Raw genomic sequence first — 19,703 nt, 5'->3', positions numbered from 1 at the left:
GGAAACAAAGTGGGTTTGCATCGCATGGGCCAAGATAGGGGATATTCATTAAATAGGAGAAACGTTTTCTCGTCTTGCATAGTAAACATGGCTTAGTGATTTTTAATGGGTTGGCTTGTTGGCACAATTTAGATGCATTGACTTGTTGGAACAATAGGGTTGGGACCAATACAATGGACTACCTCATGGGTTCTCTCAAAATGCTTCATAATATTCAAGAGCTTATCATATCAGATTGACCCATTGGATGAGTAGTAGACCTTACATTATTGGCTTTCACTATAACTTGCACTTACACAAGAGATGACATGCATTTATCTCTCCTTGATATGTAAAATATAGCTTCATAAGAGATACATCTAAACGAATGTCTATACAGTATGTGATAGGTTTCCCACTCTCAATCTAGATGCACCACTTAAGGAGCTCACTTAAGATGTAGCAAACAATCTACATGGTGGAATAGCCTATGCATTATTGCACGCAAACACTGCGCAAAAAGACCCGCAAGCCACTCAACTTCACAAATAGTTGGTATGGCAATACAATGATGATTGCATTAGCATGCAACATAGATTACAACAAGAGGTTGTACTTGGTCATACCACCACAAACAATAAAAAACATCTTTGTTTATCTTGCTAGATTTGAAATAGAGTTATTTCAACTAATCTTGGGATATGATAACTAAGAAGCATGGAAGTTGCTACAAGAAAGAGGACCACCCACCCCTTTTATGAGTCTCATGAGTTGGTATCATATGTTAAAGACCTCTATTATGCTTAGGGGAAATCCCTAACACCACACCCCATAAGAGTTAGACTAACTACATGTAGGAAAGACTCAAGATGATGATCTAATGGCAAAACATTTCTCACATGTATACAATACACTGTCTTTTCTTAAAAATTCACATGTATAATAGAGTTGTTTGTGGAGGATTCCCAAATAGGTGGATTGATAACGCTATTGTACCACTCTTCAAGAGAGTGGAGACCCTACAATCCCTATTAATTATGAAACTATAGTTGTTCATGGCCTAAAAAGGATCTATCGGTTAATACTTGCACATGAATTGAGCATATGGGATAGAGGAACAAAAAAAGGGCTATGGGACAAGCTAGATTTGGAGAGATTTAGATGGCCCTAGACCATGTGCTTATGTTAAGAGCAATCCTTAAGGAGGGATGAGACTATGGAAAGGGAACATGCTGCTACTTTGTGGAATTCAAAAAAAGCTTTTGATCTCATACCATGGGTCAAAGTGATGAGAATCTTATAGGAGCTTGGACTTCTTCATGAGCTATAGTGGGAGATACATGCTTTACATGAGATTGCAACACTTAGGGTATGGACATCAAAAGGGCTAGAGCTATTTGTGAAGGCTTTCCAAGTAGGTTGACTAATAACATTATTGTACAACTCTTTAAGAGTGGAGACCCTATGATCCCTAGTCAGTATGAGACTATTATGATTGGTCATTACCTTGAAAAAATTGATGGGTCAGTCCTTGCACATGAATCAAGAAATTGGGTAGAGAGGAATAACTAAAGGGCTATGGGACAACTTGGCTTTACATGACCCTAGACTACATGCATATGCTTAGAACTATCATTGAGGAGGACAAGCATGTGGAAACAATGTTGTCTTGCTTTGTGTACTTCAGAAGAGCTTTTGGTACCATGAGCCAAAATGGTGAGAAGGTTATAGGACCTTGGAGTCCTTGATGAGCTATACTAGGGATATGTGCTTTAAAAGAGATTGTAATAGGTAGGTATGGGCACCAAAATGGTTGTTGGACAGTAACTAGTTCTATTAAACATGGTTGCATCAATGCAGCATAATGCATTGTAACTAGTAGCTTAATCCGAATGAATGGTCTACAATAGCATCTTAATGCATTGTACACATGGCTATTTTAGACACTATTATGTGAGCACATCCAATTCGAGAAAAGTGATGAAAACATAGCAACAAGAAGACTATGTGAAAATAAAAGAGATGCTACAATTTAGTCATGCTTGAGAACATTATTATGATTACAACTCATTTTATTTCTTTTTTCCTTGTGTAGCAAAGACAGAATGCCACTCGACTAAATGGAAGAGGGCTTTAGTTACTTAACCAAAGGGAGAGGAGAGGCAATACACTTTTCCCTTAAAGTTCGGTTCAATCCATATGCAATTCACTCCAAGTTACTAATTCAAATAATAGCTAAAAGAAATGGAAACAAAAGAAACTGTATAATTTGGTTAATGATCATAATTGTAGGGACAAAGATAGCGTTAAAAAAATTACTAGATTAAGAAATATAATATCATAGCATGTTGACTAAAAAGCATGTCAAATGGAACTAATTTGGATTATTTCCCATTGATTTTGCCTCAATTAATTTTCTTGTTTCAGTATAAGGCATGTTGTCATATTTTAGCAAATTTGGTTTTTTATCTACCTACTTATTTTGTGGTATTTTTTAAGTTTAAGTAGAATAGAAGATATTATGGCCAATAAATGGATTTGTTGTCATAGATATCTCTTAGTAAGACTAGGGAAAACCAAATGATCATGTTAAATAAAATAGAAGCATAGGTGACTAGATCAGAGTATCATTTTGCATTTGGTAAAAACCATTAAGATTGTGAGATCTGATATGTACCTCAGTATTACATTTAAAGGCCAACAATTTTTCATGAAAGATGTGACAAATCTATTCTATATATTATTTATAGGTTTTCCTTAGGGATGTTGAACCAACCAAGCCTAGGTGGCATAAGGAGGAGAAGTTGTGTATTCAAGAAATAAAGATGGCTTTTTCTAGAAAGGTGGTTGGAGGTTTTATATATATATATATATAACACTCATACACTCTCTCTTAATGGAACACACACACACACACACACACACACACACACACACACACACACACACACACACACACACACACACACACACACACACACACACACACACACACACACACACACACACACACACACACACACACACACACACACACACACACACACACACACACACACACACACACACACACACAGAGTCTCTTTCTCTGCCCTTTTCCTAGGGGCAAAGAGAGAGAGAGAGAGAGAGAGAGAGAGAGAGAGAGAGAGAGAGAGAGAGAGAGAGAGAGAGAGAGAGAGAAATTTTTGAAAATTAAACAAATGAAATGACATGATATTTTAATGGTTTAATATGTGCATGCAATGTATACATACTCTAAAAACATCAACAAATAAACATACACTATAAAAAAAGAGTCGGATTTCCTATTTTATTAAACATATGGGATAAGGTAATAATTTTAATAGTTGAACATGTTCATGCAATGGATACATACACTATAAAAAAAGAGTTGAATTTCCTTTTTTATCAAACATATGGAATGAGTTAATAATTCTAATAGTTAAACACGTTCATGCAATGCATACATACTCTACAACAACACACAAATGCATAGACTATAAGAACACACTTATAAAACACACATTTAGAAACATGAATGTGTACATATGCAAACACACATCCACACACACACACACACACACACACACACACACACACACACACACACACACACACACACACACACACACACACACACACACACACACACACACACACACACACACACACACACACACACACACACACACACACACACACACACACACACACACACACACACATATATATATATATATATGTGTACATATACATGTAATGCATACACATGTGCATACGCATATATATACACATGCACATATATAAGATGAGAGAGGAGGAATAAAAAGAAATATATACATGTACATATACATCTAATGCATACACATGTGCATACACATATATATACACATGCACATATATAAGATGAGAGAGGAGGAATAAAAAGAAATGAGAGAAAAAAGAAGATGAGAGGGAGAGAGAGGGTACACATTTACAAGACCACAAATAGACATATGTATTACACAAAAAGGATCCTCGCCGTCGATGGAGTGTCTTTCACAAGTCAGATATTCAGCCATTGCGATCCAAAGTGTTGAACGATATTGCTAATAATCCCTTGTTCGATGAGGATTTCTTTTTAGCTTTTGATTTTCGATGTTCCATCTACCCATATGATCCTCATGATATCCTATCTTATGCTAATTAAATACCAATCCTGTCAAAGAATCATTCAATGTCCACTGCCGTTAATAGAGAATATCATTGTCATACCTAGGAGTATCCATAATTGATTGTGAAGGAAGATTAATATAGTCAGATGGAGATGGTAATGAAATAAGAGGGGAATAGTGAAGAGGTGAGTAAGATAAATCATAAAATGAAGATATTTGAAGGGATAATGATGATGGGAAAGATGGAAAAGAAAGTAAATTTTTTTGAAGGGATTTTGCTAGAAAAATAGAGGGAATAAGTGGGACAATAGGAGTAGGTGAAGATGGAGGATCAACAATAAATGGGCAAGTAGTAAAAACTGAAATATGAGGAGAAACTGCAGGGGTAAAAGATAAGAGAGGGATACTATCTAAATTAGAAGTGAGGATGGAAATATACAAGGGTAATCAATAAGAAATTAGGGAATAAGATAGGATATTATGAGGATCATATGGGTAGATGGAACATCGAAAATCAAAAGTTGAAAAGAAATCCTCAGTGAACAAGGGATTATTAGCAATATGGTTTGTTGCTCCCTAGACTTGCAAAGAGAGAGAGAGAGAGAGAGAGAGAGAGAGAGAGAGAGAAGAAGAAGAAGAAGAAGAAGAAGAAGGTGATGATGATGATGATGATGAAGGAGAAAAAAAAATTCTCAATAATTTAGTTTATATATTGTCAAATTTATGTAATGTTGTAGACTTAGTGTGTGAGGATAATATGCACATGATAAGCTCAATGTGAATAGAAATCACTATTAAATGTGTTTGTTTTTGAGAAACTTTGAAAAATGGTTATAAGGTTCTTTAGAGATATAGTTTAGGCTTGATCATATTAATGGTGGTCTTCCACTCCCTATACATCAATGAGTGCCACATCACCTTATATTGCATTTTCATGCATTCAACATTGTATAAGTTGCCAAAGCTTTCAAAGTTCAAAGTATGTTCCTTATATCAACCTTCCATGAATCGTATTGCCACAGGAAATGTGTTTTCAAGCCCTAGTGAGAACAATGGTGCAAATCACCTAAAGAATCCACGTGCAAAGTGCCTAGTATTAGACTAACATGAGGATTTGTAGCCTTACATCCAATAGGATGCCAATGTGCACATCATATGTTTCCAAGAATGCCAAACTAAGATATGGCTATTTAACACATGAGCCACATTGACACTTCTTGAGGGTTTTGAGATTTGGGGAGTTAGCCTTTATCACACTAGGAGAAAGCCACTTGTGGGACATGATAGACTAGCTAGAGAGTACTACAATGGCTAGCGACACATGGAGAGACCATAGGTGATGATGATGACCTAAATGACTCGTAGAAAGCAATCGGTTCCTCATAAGATTATCAAAGTAAAGCTAGGTGCAACTCCCATAGGCATAGGGGCTCTCTTCAAGGCAATCATCTTGCTTCATAGATCTTGGAATCTCTTGCATTAGAGATATCCACATCTTGCACTTATATCCTCAAAACGATTCGTTACAAGGAGTAACACTCACTACTAGTTTGCCCAAATGTGCACATGGTTGAGCTCACATGGGATCAAGATAGATGCTCTTCCACCCTAATGATTATAGCCTTGATTTCCCCACCTTTCATTCAACCACTTAGATAAAAATTAGCTAATTATGATGGACATTGTATGACTAGATAGTGAGAGGAGTTGAGTGAGCCTAGTGCAACCACTTGGTAGGAAGATGCTATAACATCCATTTGCATACATTCTTTTTACTTTTCAAACGATGGTTTTATTGCATGACTATTATACATTGACACCTACCTTTCACATGGCCTTAGATGTGCCATTGGTCAACTCCACACCTCATCATATGAGTTGAAGATAGAGACACAGAGAAATGAGAGTATAGCCCCAATGAAAGGTATACACTAATTGTGTGGGATGGAGGTTAAGTCAGAGGAGCACCACACTTATTAACGTGTAGTGTACTATGAGAGTAGAGGGAAATGGCATTACCTTTTTTGTGAGGGATTTGGTCAACTAAGACAAGTCATGGAGTACAAGGACTAGAGATATTTGGGATAATTCTTACTAGGGCATTCATGATATAGGAAGATACTCTCGAGGTTTGCGCCTCAAAAAGTTGTGTACCACATATGATTACTAGAATGGTTATTTTCATTTGATGAAATTTGGATAATTATAGGCTTACATTTGTAAAAGGGATTTTAAAATTGGAATTGGTAGAAGACTTGTAAGTCTCTAAAGAAGAAATGGATCATTTTATTTCCTCATGACACGTAAGTAAAGGGGGGTTACATTCATAAAAGGGATTTAAAAATTGCAAAAGGGAAAGAAACTTGTAAGTCTTTAAAGGAAAAAATGGGCCATTTTAATAGCAAAGGGGATAATTATTTAATTCCCTTTGAAAATACATGATAGAAGTATTTTCAAAGGGAATTAAATAATTATCCCCTTTGCTATTAAAATGTATTTTCATGGGTGTGCGTTTTACAAGCCTCTGTGATAACCGCCCAGGTCGTGCATGCATGCGGCAGCTCAAGCCTCAAGCCACACCCGCACGTGTGCGTGTGCGTGTGTGCGCCTGCATGAAATCAATGGGGCTCTGAATAGATAGATATTAAGCGGGTCTCTTTGTCCTACATTACATGAGGCGCGTTCACATCAGAAGTCCACTTTACACATGCATATTGACGTCGGGCGGATTTTTCTGATGCAGAAAATATTATTTGTTAATATAAATTGTCATTAGTGAAAGCATGTCTTTTAGGTTTGCATTTGAAGGGCACTCATCGTACCATGTACAACTTTTTGCTAATGGTGGTGGCCCATGGGGATTGCATGTTTCATCCTAATAAGTGGAAACTAAACTAGGCATGGAGATCCTCCTAGTGCTTCGCATCAATACTGGTAATAGGATCCTATATTAGCACCTCAGGTTACAAAATGGTGGCGGCCCGTGGGAATTGCATGTTTCATCCTAATAAGTGGAAACTAAACTAGGCAGAGAGATTCTCCTAGTGCTTCGCATCAATACTGGCAATAGGATCCTATATTAGCACCTTAGGTTACAAAATGGAGTGTGAGATGGCCCTTGATTGTAGCACTTTCCTTGGTCCTACTTTTTTCTCCTTTGCCTTCTTATGCAAGACCATACATGATGTGGCTCGCATCTTAATTTTTTGTATGAGTGGTTGGAATCTCTCACTCTTTGAAGGTCAAGGGAGTGTGCAAGGGCCCTTTCTATGAGGTTCACTCTGAAGCATGAATGACCAACTATTCATTCATTGTTAGGCTGTAGCAATGGGCACAAAAATTGAGTAATAACTTCCAATCCTAGAAACCTATAAGTGGGCATATAATGCAATATTGAAATTTTGAAAGCTAAGAGTACTCGCATCAATGAAATATATCAATGCATGTGCTTGATGTGGATGCAAAATATCTTATATGTGACTCTATCCATTGTCATGGATTGGGCTCTCTCACACTTTAATCTAATAATATTACTCTTATGCGGGATTGTTATCAAATTCTTTGTGATAAAGTCTTGGAGTCTTCTATCCAAAAGCCCATGAAATACTTTCCTAAAGTTGCTATAAGTTATTGTTGGAAAACCCTAAGGACCGTGGATAGATCCAAATTCGAATATGTGGAATGGGGGGAGGTGATCGAAGGATAAGGTGGAAGAGGGCGATCACAAATGCTATTAGATGCCCACAAAGTGCGACAATGTTACAAATATATGCACCCATGTTAGATGGCATGAGAGAAGGATAACATTAGTGACTAATCTAGCCATCGTGAACCTATAATGGCCATATACCTTACTACTAAAGCAAACCTTTGAGGCACGCTTCTATCACTAAAGGCAAAAAAAAAGAATTTGGGGAGGGCTAGTCTCAAGCCTCTCTTTAATACACATTGACATCCCGTACAATCATATATCGTAATTTCCATTGCTCTCGAAATCTCTTTGGTGATGTGGTAACTCTACCTTCCGATCCACAATCATAAGTTGGTCTGGTTGAGAATGCAAATTATGTGGATGAAAATCTCTAAGTTAAACATGAAATTTGTATGGGCAAGTAAATCAGTCAAAGTAGAAATCCCTTTTGTGAGTAGTCATGTATTCCATGGGCGAGGTCTACGTATGGATAATCAACTATGCTGGTAGTATGGCATGTCTATTTGTTGGGCAAAGTGTAGTCAAGATCTCACATTGGCAAGCAACCACATGGGTGACCTTGCTTTGGTGTGGTGGGTCAACACATAGAAATAGTGGATCTTCACAAATCTTTTGATGTAGAATCTACTTTGGTGCCTTATGTTTTGCACATAGTTGAGCTCCATCATACTCCTACACTAATAAGTGAAGTGTCCTTGTGAATCATTGAAGAAGAACCATCATTGAGGAATGTTGGAAACAAGGAAACAAGGTCAATGACAAGGAGGCCAACTTGGTGTGAGCCTTGTGGGGAGGAGACCCTTGCCTCCACCAAACTCCCACACTAAAAACATTGAATACTCTTCAAAAAGAATTGTCTCCAACAATGATCCACAATAACACCTACCATCTCAACGTGAGATCGAGATAACATGTCACTTTAAGAACTTGGATCCATGATATTCATGGACTTAATCCTCATGAGAGATAATACATTCAACATAGCCTCCCTTTGTGTATACAAATTTAATGCTCCACCTTAAGGAAAGCTTTGACTATCAGTGTAGTAGCATATGTGCAAAGGCTTTGGTGTTTTAGAAATAGGGTTGTTTTTGGGTTTTTATGGGCCATTTGATAAAAGAAAGTAAAAACAATGCCACGGAGGAGAAGAGAAGATAATTGAAATCCTATAAATATGGGAGATAATGTGAAGGGTAGCAGTCAAAGAAGAAGACAATCGTGGTTAATACTTGATCAGGCTCCACATTTTCACTATTGGTTATGTGATGAACTGAGATGGGATGCTAGTGGGAGAAGCATCGCAACATGGGATGTTATCAAAACCCCACCTCTTCAGCAACATATGCATTGTTCATGGCCTTCATGCCTTCACATTCTCTTCATTTGTGTGTACATTTCTTATAGCCTCCATTTAATCTTCCCTTCCTTGCAATAAGTCTCTATTCTTGGCTTGAGAGCGATCATTCCCTAGTTGCACATCACTTGATAGCCTCTCCCACAAGCACCAAAGAAAGACAAAAATGAAGGATTAAACCTACAATATCTATGTAGAAGGCTGAGCCTTCAATAAAAAAATTGACTTTTGTTAACTCCATCAGGTGACAGCAAGGTACTAAAATTTTTATAATAGTGTGAGTTTTGGTAACGACAAGAAGTAACTAATGTAATCAGAGTGTCAGGCTCACTCCCATACAAGTTGCAATAATCTTTGTGTAGTTGAATCCCACTTAGCTTTAACATCTACTTGTAAATATATAAGGTCAGGTTTGATGGACAATATAATGGTCTAGGTGCCCTAGGGGTGCAAGAGGCTAGAGCCCTCTAAACCTATGTATAAAAGCCAAAAAGTTAATGAAGGAGATTGCACCATTCGGATCATAAGACTACCTTGGTTTGCTGAGACTACAACAATGAGTGAGCCCTAGGTTTGTTTATTACAAACTTAGTCCCATTGGTTTCTTTTGCTACATGTGAGAGTAGCCATTGGATGAGAGAGGTAAGAGACTAGGTGAGAGTTGATTTGCCTCGGATGGTCAAATTGCTGAAATAATAGGAGCTTCATTTGGAGCATTTGCCTCTCTACCATGCTGCATAGGAATATGAAATAGGTTGTGAAGGGTGAGCAAGAGATTGATGGAGGTTCGCTTTTTGCTTGCACAATAGTTGTTTTCAAGACATGCATGGTTAGAGTAGGAAAGGAGTGAGAGTGATGTTGATATTTCCCTTTGTTAGAGTAGGTTGTAGTAGCTTATTATGGAATCTAGAAGCAATCTCACGTAGGAATAGAATATGTTAGGAGTAGGTATGTGCTAAATACATGCTGTAGAATTGTAAGGGAAAGACTCAGAGTGGTTGAGAAAAAATCTTGATAAGGAAGCCCCTTCCGGATAGAACTGAGAGATAGCATATGAGTGTGAATCCAAGTGCAACCATTTAAGGGCAGAAAGCACTTGAACATGGGAGAGCTAAAGGAAAAGAGTTTAAAATTAAAAGGAAAAAAAAATAACTACATGAGTAAGCAAGTACATGACATGGGAAATTTCTCTTTGAGAGGGTCAGATGTTAGGGGGTAACCTAAGCAGGAGGGAATGTTGTGATAATTTGAAGAGAGAGATAGAGAGAATACATGTTAGAGAGTGATATTCGGAGTTAAGGAAGAAGACCTAGTGACAGTGGGCCTCAAAAAAGGGGGTAGGCTCAAGTTTCCATCAATAATTGCAGTTGAATTGTATGAGAGGGTGAAGAGCATGAGAGGTGTATCTTAGTGCACATCCGAGTGTGTGATTTGATGATAGCACATAGCAAAGGGTGAGGTATTCTAAGAATAGAAGATAAGAGAGAGCGTGAAAAAGGAGAAAGGGGGAGTTGCATTTGGTGTGCCATTCGAGTGGGAGTACGAATTGAATAGTGATTGAGCAATTCGTGCGAGTTCTTTCAAGTCATCCAAGTGTGAGCGAGCTATTTGAGTGACCTCTCTTGAGTAATCCGAGTGCAAGTGGGCAATTTGAGCAATAGAGTCCACTTGAGTGATGCAAGTGTGTGGGTGAACAATCCCACTTGAGTGATCCGAGTGTGAGCAAGTCATCCAAGTGCAAGCAAGCAATTTGAGTAATGGAGAAGAGTCCACTCGAGTGATTTGAGTATAGGTTGAGCCATTTGATTGAGTGATTAGAGTGTGGGTGAGCAATCCCACTCGAGTGATCAGAGTGTGAGCGAGTCATACAAGTGCAAGCGAGCAATTCGAGTAATGAAGAAGAGTGAACTTGAGTGATCCAAGTGTGGGTTGAGTCATTCGATCAAGTGATTTGAGTGTGGGTAAATAGTTCCACTCGAGTGATCTATGTGGGTGGGCTATTCAAGTACGAGGGAAAGCTATCTGAGTGCAAGAGAGCTATTTGAGTGCAAGGGCAAGAAATCCAAGTGCAAAGGAGAGAAATCCAAGTGTGAGAAAGAGCAATCATACGAGTGCAAAGTGAAAAGAGCACTTGAGGGCAAGACATCAAACTCAAATAGGGTTCATGCCACATGAGCCCATGAGAAGTAGATCGTTCATCGGCTTGACCCGATTGCAAGCATAATGAGATGGTGAGTAGCTAACACCCAAGCCCTACACATGTAAATCCTGCATATCTGACTGAGTCCGAGTTCGAACACATCTGAGCCCTACACATTCGAGTTCCAGTAGGAGCATCATCTCCATCTGATCTATTTGAGTCACCGCCTGAGTGACCTAGTTGAGCCTCCACACCCACTTGAATAGAGTTTCATGGAATTGTTGTGCCTTTCGAGTGGATCCATATGAACGACTACCCCTAGAGTACTATGGAGCCCACAACAATCAAGCAAAGAGAAGCCATATTGCAGATTCACCACAAGGCCACTACACTTGAAAAGCATAGCCAAGCCATAAGACTGCACAGAGAGGAGTAGGCTTGAGCTTCAATTGAAGTAGGAGTTGGGCATCCTAGTCAAGTGCTCTTTGTTTATAATTCCATCTTGCTTTTGATTCTAGACTTTCCATTTGATCCCACACATGTTTTGGTTCCTTGACACATTTCAACTAACCGACCCTTGATTTGAGGCTACACAATCCCACCCAATTTGCTCATCAAATTTTCCTTCTTGATCGGTTTTACAAATTGGCTACCCTTCCATCATCCCAAGACTCAACTGGTTGATTTGGATGCTGTGTATGAACCTTAGGCATTAGCTAGAACCCCCATTACTCACAAATATGCCATTGAGGGTAAAGCACTTGCACGAGGAGTTTCCTTGATGGAGCATATGCTTTCTACTCATAGATACATATTTGGGTTCTCGACGCATCCTATGAGCTTCCCACATAATCCCTTAAATCATACCAGGCTCTCTTGTGGATAGACCTCTTTTGTATTTCTCTTTTTGCATATCATGATCCTCTTTCCTACCTTATGAAACTTAGTTGAAGCATTTGTCACGTACAATAGAACACATTCATTAGGCTTAGTCTCTTCTTGATCGGAAAATTGTCCTACATGACCACCTGATAGAAAATTGCTTGTATCTTCCAAACTATAACCCGGATAACCAAGTTTTATTCTGCAAAGATGTGGGTCCACTTTTGATCTACAACTTCCTTGAAGACATGAGGACCAAATTCTCAAGGATTCCCCAAAATTTTTTTGTGCAACTTTCAACTCTCTTTTCTTGTGCACAGTGTTGGTGGTCAGACATCACCTTTCCAAAGCCCATAACTCTCGCATACTAACTCGAATGAAAACCAAAATTGGTAGACCTCTTCCTTAGGTATATGAGCCCATCATGGAAGTGTTGTGCCACCATTAGAACCTCCCCAATTAGCATCAGAATTTAAAACACTAAATCTGCCCTAAATAATAAATTGCAATAAACAAATTAGATAGGAAACACACTCAAAACAATAGACCCACCATTGGAAAATACCTTAAGAAGTTGACCTAGCCATCAACACACCTTACTAGTTGAGGAAGGTCATAAAGGAGAAATTCAGTTAGATCCCAAGCAACCACCGTGTAGATCATTTGATCAACTCTAAGAGTAGAAAGTGTATTCCTCAGGAACCACTACATCATCATCCGACTTGATCAACCTCATTGAAACTCTAGTCGCACAAGAAGAGTCAAAGGCCATGTCTACCTTGAGATCCAACATGGATAACTTTACTTTTGACCCTAGTAGATTTCCAAAAGACATACATCCACTTTTAGAGCAATATGATCAGAAGGGGGAGGTCAGCAAATGAAATACTAATTGAACTGAAAGAGGAGAGAAGGCTAGGAAAGGACCTACTGCAACAAGTTGCTAGGTTCTCGCAAGCGCAAGGATTTGACAGGCAAAGGAGAGAGATAGAACTAAACTAGATCTAGTGCATGCTAGCATTCGCAAGAAGAATCAAACCAGGAGCAAATGACATTAGAGAAAGAGCACTTTATGCAGATCTCATGCTAGTTGAGCTTTTAACTAAGAATTTTACGAATAATTTAGCCAACGAATGAAGTAGTGTAGCACTAGCTACTTCAATCTTGGGAGGGTTAGGAATTGCACCCACCAACACTAGGAGCAAAATGAAAATCTCTATAGTCATAAAACAAGGCGAGAAGTACAAAGCAAGAGATGACCCTTACAGCTTCATTAAGGAGATTGAGTAGGCTTGCGGGGTCAATAACCTCCAAGATGCTAGTCAATGCACACAAGCTTTTGGGTTGTGCATAAGGAAAAGGGTCAAACTTGGTTAACCAGCTAAGCATAACAATTTTGACACCCTAAAAGACCTTTTCATCAAGAGGTTTTCCAAAGTAGGGTACCAAATGATGTGATTTTCAAATTGATGAATGTTAATCAAAAAGAAAAAGAAGAGATTTGTGATTATGTCACCCATATTAGGAGCCACTATAAGGGAATCTCAATGATTGAGCATCCAAACAAGAAGGTAGTCTTTACTTGTTCATCAATGGAATACGAAATGAGGAGCTCTACAAAGCCCTAGTGTGAGTAACTCAAGTTTGTAAAGGGATGTGTGAGCAAGGATCTTTGAAGAAGCAATATTTGTGATGACTTGTTGATGAAGGAAAGAATCTTAAAAGCCATTCAACCAACAAGCGCCATTTCTAGCCGTGGTGGGAGAACCATTATTCATAGTAGTGAGTGATCTATCCTTGACATTTAGGGTAAAAGGAAGGGTATTGACCAATTGCAGGAAATAGTAGACTTGAAATTGGAATTGGACAAGCTCTAGAAAGTCATACAAATACCTGCAGGGCCTCATGTACAATGCATCCATTGCAAGGGAAACCACCTCCCAACCAGATGCCTTGACCCTACACTATATAGTTGCATGAATTGTGGCAGGTATGGGCACAAAGCAATACATTACTTCTTACTGAGGAGGTTGCCATACTAGTATCGCCACCCATAGAGATCGGGAGCCCCTAGGGTTGATATTAGTTATATTAGTCCGACAAGAGTACATAGACCACTTGGGCCCATCATAACCCATCTGCCTAGTGATGCACCAGTGCACTTTGTGGAAGAACCATTGGATGAGGAAATATATGTGAATCCTTACATCACCTATGATGAGGAGGGTGATCTAGTCTTGATGGATTACAGACCAATGTTGGTTGTGGCTTGTACCTTCTTCCAATTCCACCATTGGGCTTTTAAAAGGTCCTCAAGAAATATGAGATTTATATTGGGATTACCTTGTAGCCTTTCTTTGAGACATTCTGTGATTTTCATTAACTCCAATTGGTTTAGAGGCACATGATAGGTCATAAAGAGGAGGAACCTGTTCCAACAGCTTATTTGAGGGTCAAGTTAATGGCTAGAAAAGAACATACAATTGATGCCCTACATGGGTCAATGAAGATGTAGAATGTAATGTCATGATCTATAGTGAGTGGACCAATTTGGGTCAACCCACGCTAATTCCAACTACTGTCAAAGTAAACCCATACGGAGGCATGCCTTACACACTACTAGGTAAATGACAATTGATGTTGATCGCCAAGATTAAGATCTTGCTAACCATCTTCTATGTATTGTGCCTAACAGGGAAGGGGTAGAGAATATTATTGGACATCCATTTAAATGATAGAGCAAGTGTCTAGTGGTTGATGTGAAAACTCAATGAATACATCTGGAATTACCCAACACATGGATCATCATGACTTTCAGCAAGGGCACACCGCTGCCGACGATGAAACCCTTACTTAACATGACCTCCACAAAAAGGAATCATGACCTACTCAAGCAATTTGTTCAAATGCACAAAGAACAATGCTGGCCAGTGAACAAGTTTGCTAACCACAAAGGTGGATCCTGAAAATAAATATCAAGGCCAACCTCATGTACAATGGCCACAAACCCCTAGGGAAAATCCCCGATGTAGGAGACATCTACATCATACCCATAATTGAACTAGGTGGGTCCCCAAATGCTTGTTGTAGGCACAAGGTTGTTATGATGGAAACTCTTGGATTTAGTCACTCAAACTCTCGCATATCACTATTTCCCACAATCGACCCACTCCACCCCCATCTCCACCATCCCACTCGTGTAAATTGACTAATAGCTGCAAGCCACCAAAGGCATCTAAACCCCAACTAATCTATAGGTGAAAAATGTCTCCCTTACCTTTTGGGCCCAATAACCAACCTAAGCTAGAAAATTTGTAGAGCTTTATAGAAGATCCATGGTCTGAGTCCTCTTCTACTCATGCTTACAAGGTGGACCATACAAGAGATCTTCTTATGCCATCACAAGACCCATCTGGCTCACTACCTCCACAAAAGGCCATTGAGGGCGATATGACTCTTGTGTCTAATGCCATCCTCTCGACATTAGCTAAATAGGAACCATAGATTTCCCAAAAACCATCTCTAATAATGCCACCGCAATAGCTCAACTTGACAACTGGCCTACCATGACTAGTCATGTCAATGAGCACAGCCAAACGAAGCCAACTTCTCCACCCAAGTTGAAACCTTGCTACAAGTAGCCATCCATTCTAGCACTTGTTGCTAACTTCGTTTCTAACATAAGTGAAGACATAGTCTCGTGCATTCGGAACTTGGATGACATCTTCACCATGTTTGCCTGTAGTTATGACAAGCTAGACCTTGGCCTCCTAGACGAGACCATGTCTCAAGCCATCACTTCCCTAGCTTGCTCACAAGAAAAATTAAAATTTACTGTCACAAAGGCCCCCTCAATCATTGATGAGCTAATCGCCATGCAAATTTTGTATGAAAACGCTCTTAAGGGCCATCTCATCACCTCTTTCTAGAGTGTAGCCATGTCATGACCACTCATGATGACCCCTTGGATTGACTAGCCACATTCGAGTCTAGATTTCTACAATAGTGGTTCATGCTACATGTGCAATGGGAGTGCATTGGGTGCCAAATCATGACCAATTCTAAGCAATGTTGTGCCATCAAGACATTTGAATATGATCCAACTTATGCTGCCCCTACCTCATTCCACATCCTTGCAATGACCCACAATGGACCGCTTGAGGAGAACATGTTGCTCCACCCTTACCTCGATAAAACTCTAAGTGAGAAGGAGCTTTACATTGCCAAGCAGGACAAACTCAAGAGACTTCCTAGTGTATATCCTCACCTACATAATGCATGTTGGCATATGCCCATAGGACATGGAACATTACACACCATTGGAATATAACTCTTAGTTCTACCATTGGCTCCTGCAAACCTCGTAACGTAGCATCCACCTTGTACGTAGCTACCATGAACACATATGCACCATTCATTTCTTTTATTCTTCTTCAAAAAACCACAAAAGGCACACCTCGAATTGTCCCACCTCTGACCTTTGCAATCTTAAGAAATATTGCACCCAGTAAGTTGGGGGGACACATAAGAGGCTAGAGATAGAAAAACAGACACATGGGAGATCGGAGATACAAAAATGGATACATGGGAGATTGAAGACACAAAAACACCAAAAGTGGACACTTGAGTGTCAAACTAAAGATGTCATCTTAACTAAGGGCTAAAGTGCTAGTGGAGATAATATGTCCTCATGCCTACAAAATTAATATTTCATTGTTCACTGCCATTGTCAATTTGAGCGGATGAGATCTGGCATGGATGTTTCCTTTGTGTATATGGCTCTATTGAGGCACCCCAACAAGGAGTAGAAGTCATTATAGACACCAAGTACTATGAAAAGAACAATATCTTCACCCTTAAGTAGCAACAAAAGTTCAACTTCTACCCCCAATAGTACTAGGTTGGGGAGCTAAATTTCACCCCCTGGGAAACCTAGATAAGGTAATCAACAATAGCAATATGGCCAAGGAGCTCATCTCAGATTGTAAGTTGGGTACTTATGTCAAGGCAATGTGTGGACTAGTATAGGTGTTAGGATGCTTGACCTTCATACAAACCTTTGACCTGGAAGCCAAGAAAGGGTTGGTCAATATTGGAGAAGAAACTAAAAGAAAGCTCTACCTGGTGATTCTTACTATTGAATTGGTTGAGGTAGTGTTACCAAAGAGGGATGAAAAGTATGTCATAAAGAAAGCCACGATGGTGGTAGCTAGGTGGAATGAAAAAATAGGAAGGTTGAATGATGATGGAATACTATTTAGTACAATCTTGAATGAGGAATTGAGAGTCGTGGCCTAGTTATTCCACTCCATGTTCATATACTAAAGTAGGATTCCAAAGGGACTCATGGAGGACATATTATCTAGAACTATCTTTAAGCAAAATATGAATAATCTCTGGATTGATAATGTGGTGGAATCATTTGCAAGAGCAAAATCAATGATGTGCAAACCTCGAGGAATTGTGACCAACTTAGAAGCAAGGATGGCTATAATCACTTATGGTTCGGCACTTATTGGAGTGATATTTATAGGATTAGGTGCATCTATGGGGGCAAGAATATTTATGGTTGGCTTGGCGGTGACCCATCCCACACAAACAACCACCACCATGCAAAGGAAGGAATAGATGTAGGGAGAAGATCAGGGCATAGGAGGCACATCAGAACAGGGAGAAAAGCAAAAAGGAGAAAAGGAGGAAGAGAAGGCAATGATGAGACAGGTTATGCAATGGAAGACACAATAGAGGAAGTTAGAAGAGAAAAGAGGAAAAAAAGGGAATGTTGGGCAAAACAAGAAAGAACAGACTTATCACAACCTTAATGGGGGCCCTAAAAAAACTACAATAGAAGTAGGCAACACATCTGAAACAACATGAGGATTTCTTCACAATCACACATTTGTCTCACCAAGAGGACCTACACAGAAGGGAAGAAGAACTACACAAGAAGGAAGAAGACCTATACAGGAGGGAGCAAGAGCTCATTAGCAAAACTAACACACTCCAGGTTGGGCAAAGAGAAATATCTAGCCAAGGAAAGAGCAAGGTAGATGAGGGATTGCATGAATTACAATTGATGTTGAACACACTTCAAGCCATACAAGCTGAGCTGTTTGGGCTAAAAAAGGGGAGATTAATAGAAGAAGCAACCGCCAAGAAAGATGGACAACCTGATGACTTTGCAATTGGCATGAGGTTAAGCAACCATCATAGAAGGGAACTTATCTACCCTTGGAATAGTTGTGCAAAGAACTCAAGAGAGAAAAAGCTAGGGTCTTGAGAGATAATGTGAAGCTACATGCCAAGCTAGATAAGATGATGGATACTTAGCAAGAGCACTTAAAGCACAAGACCTTGTAGCAATATGACCTTCAAGCTCAATTAGAAAGCAAAGACAAGGAACTTGATGAACTGAAGACACAAATCCAAGGGATAGGGGAGATAAAGAGGCAATGAGAAGACAAGGAACTTGATGAGCTGAAGACACAAATCCAAGGGATAGAGGAGGTAAGGAGGAAATTAGAAGAGATGAGAATAAAGTCAGTGCTCCACTTCAATGCTCCACCAAAAGGGATGAGTGATGAAGCCTCCAATCAATAATAAGACATAGAAGCCACCCATGAACAACAAGTAGCCTGTGACAGGATGAAGAGAGTATGGAAAGCACAACCATAAAGGGTGCAGGATGTCTCCCTAAACATCAAAGTGATTAAAGAGCAAAGCAAGAGCCTAGAAGAACCTATATGTAGGTATGTGGAGAGGGAGGAATAGAGTGAGACAATCACATTTGATTTCTAGGTATATGAAGATGCTAGGTATAGAGATCCCCTCTCCTTGAGGTTAGTGCACCTACTCATTAAAATAGGAGAGAGAATCACTCAACTATGGCTAGACCAACAAGATATAGGAGCTCTTCATAGAAGTTGTAGGCTCATAGGTACAGAAAGGAGCAACCATTGTGTTCATCAATGACCTCAAGAGGCATTCCCAAGGCAATCCAAACAACACTATCCCATTCTTGAAAATGATGGGATTGCTTGGGATGCCTATCGTCATGTAGGTACAACTAAGTGAGTTGACCCACATACTATCCCTATCCTCGTAGGCATCTCCAATACCACAAAGAAAAGCATGGCCGGCATAAGTTTCCCAAGGTTCCCAATGTCTAGGTCCTTGTGTTTGAGAAGACATCTCACTTCTAGCCAAGGGACTTGGTTCCATTTTTCAAGTTGTTTGTAAGGAGATTCAACAATTGTTTTGATGAGGCTTTCATCACCACTTGCAATTGCTTGAAAGTACTCATCATATTGCTACAATAGCCACCCACCCTATATGAAGACATGTTACCACCCCTCTTCTTTGATGTGAATGTAGAGATAGACATAGTTGCTATGGTGTGGTTGCATTTTTGTGCCTTGCCCTTGCCCGCATATTTCTTGAGTATCTTAGAAGATATATTAGATAGCCACTTTGCCCTATGCA

Source organism: Lygodium microphyllum, chromosome 24, assembly GCF_053477565.2.
Source record: "Lygodium microphyllum isolate KBCC chromosome 24, Lygodium_microphyllum_v1.1.10, whole genome shotgun sequence".
NCBI lineage: Eukaryota > Viridiplantae > Streptophyta > Polypodiopsida > Schizaeales > Lygodiaceae > Lygodium > Lygodium microphyllum.
The sequence above is the reverse complement of the archived record's forward strand: the minus strand, read 5'-3'. Positions refer to the sequence as shown.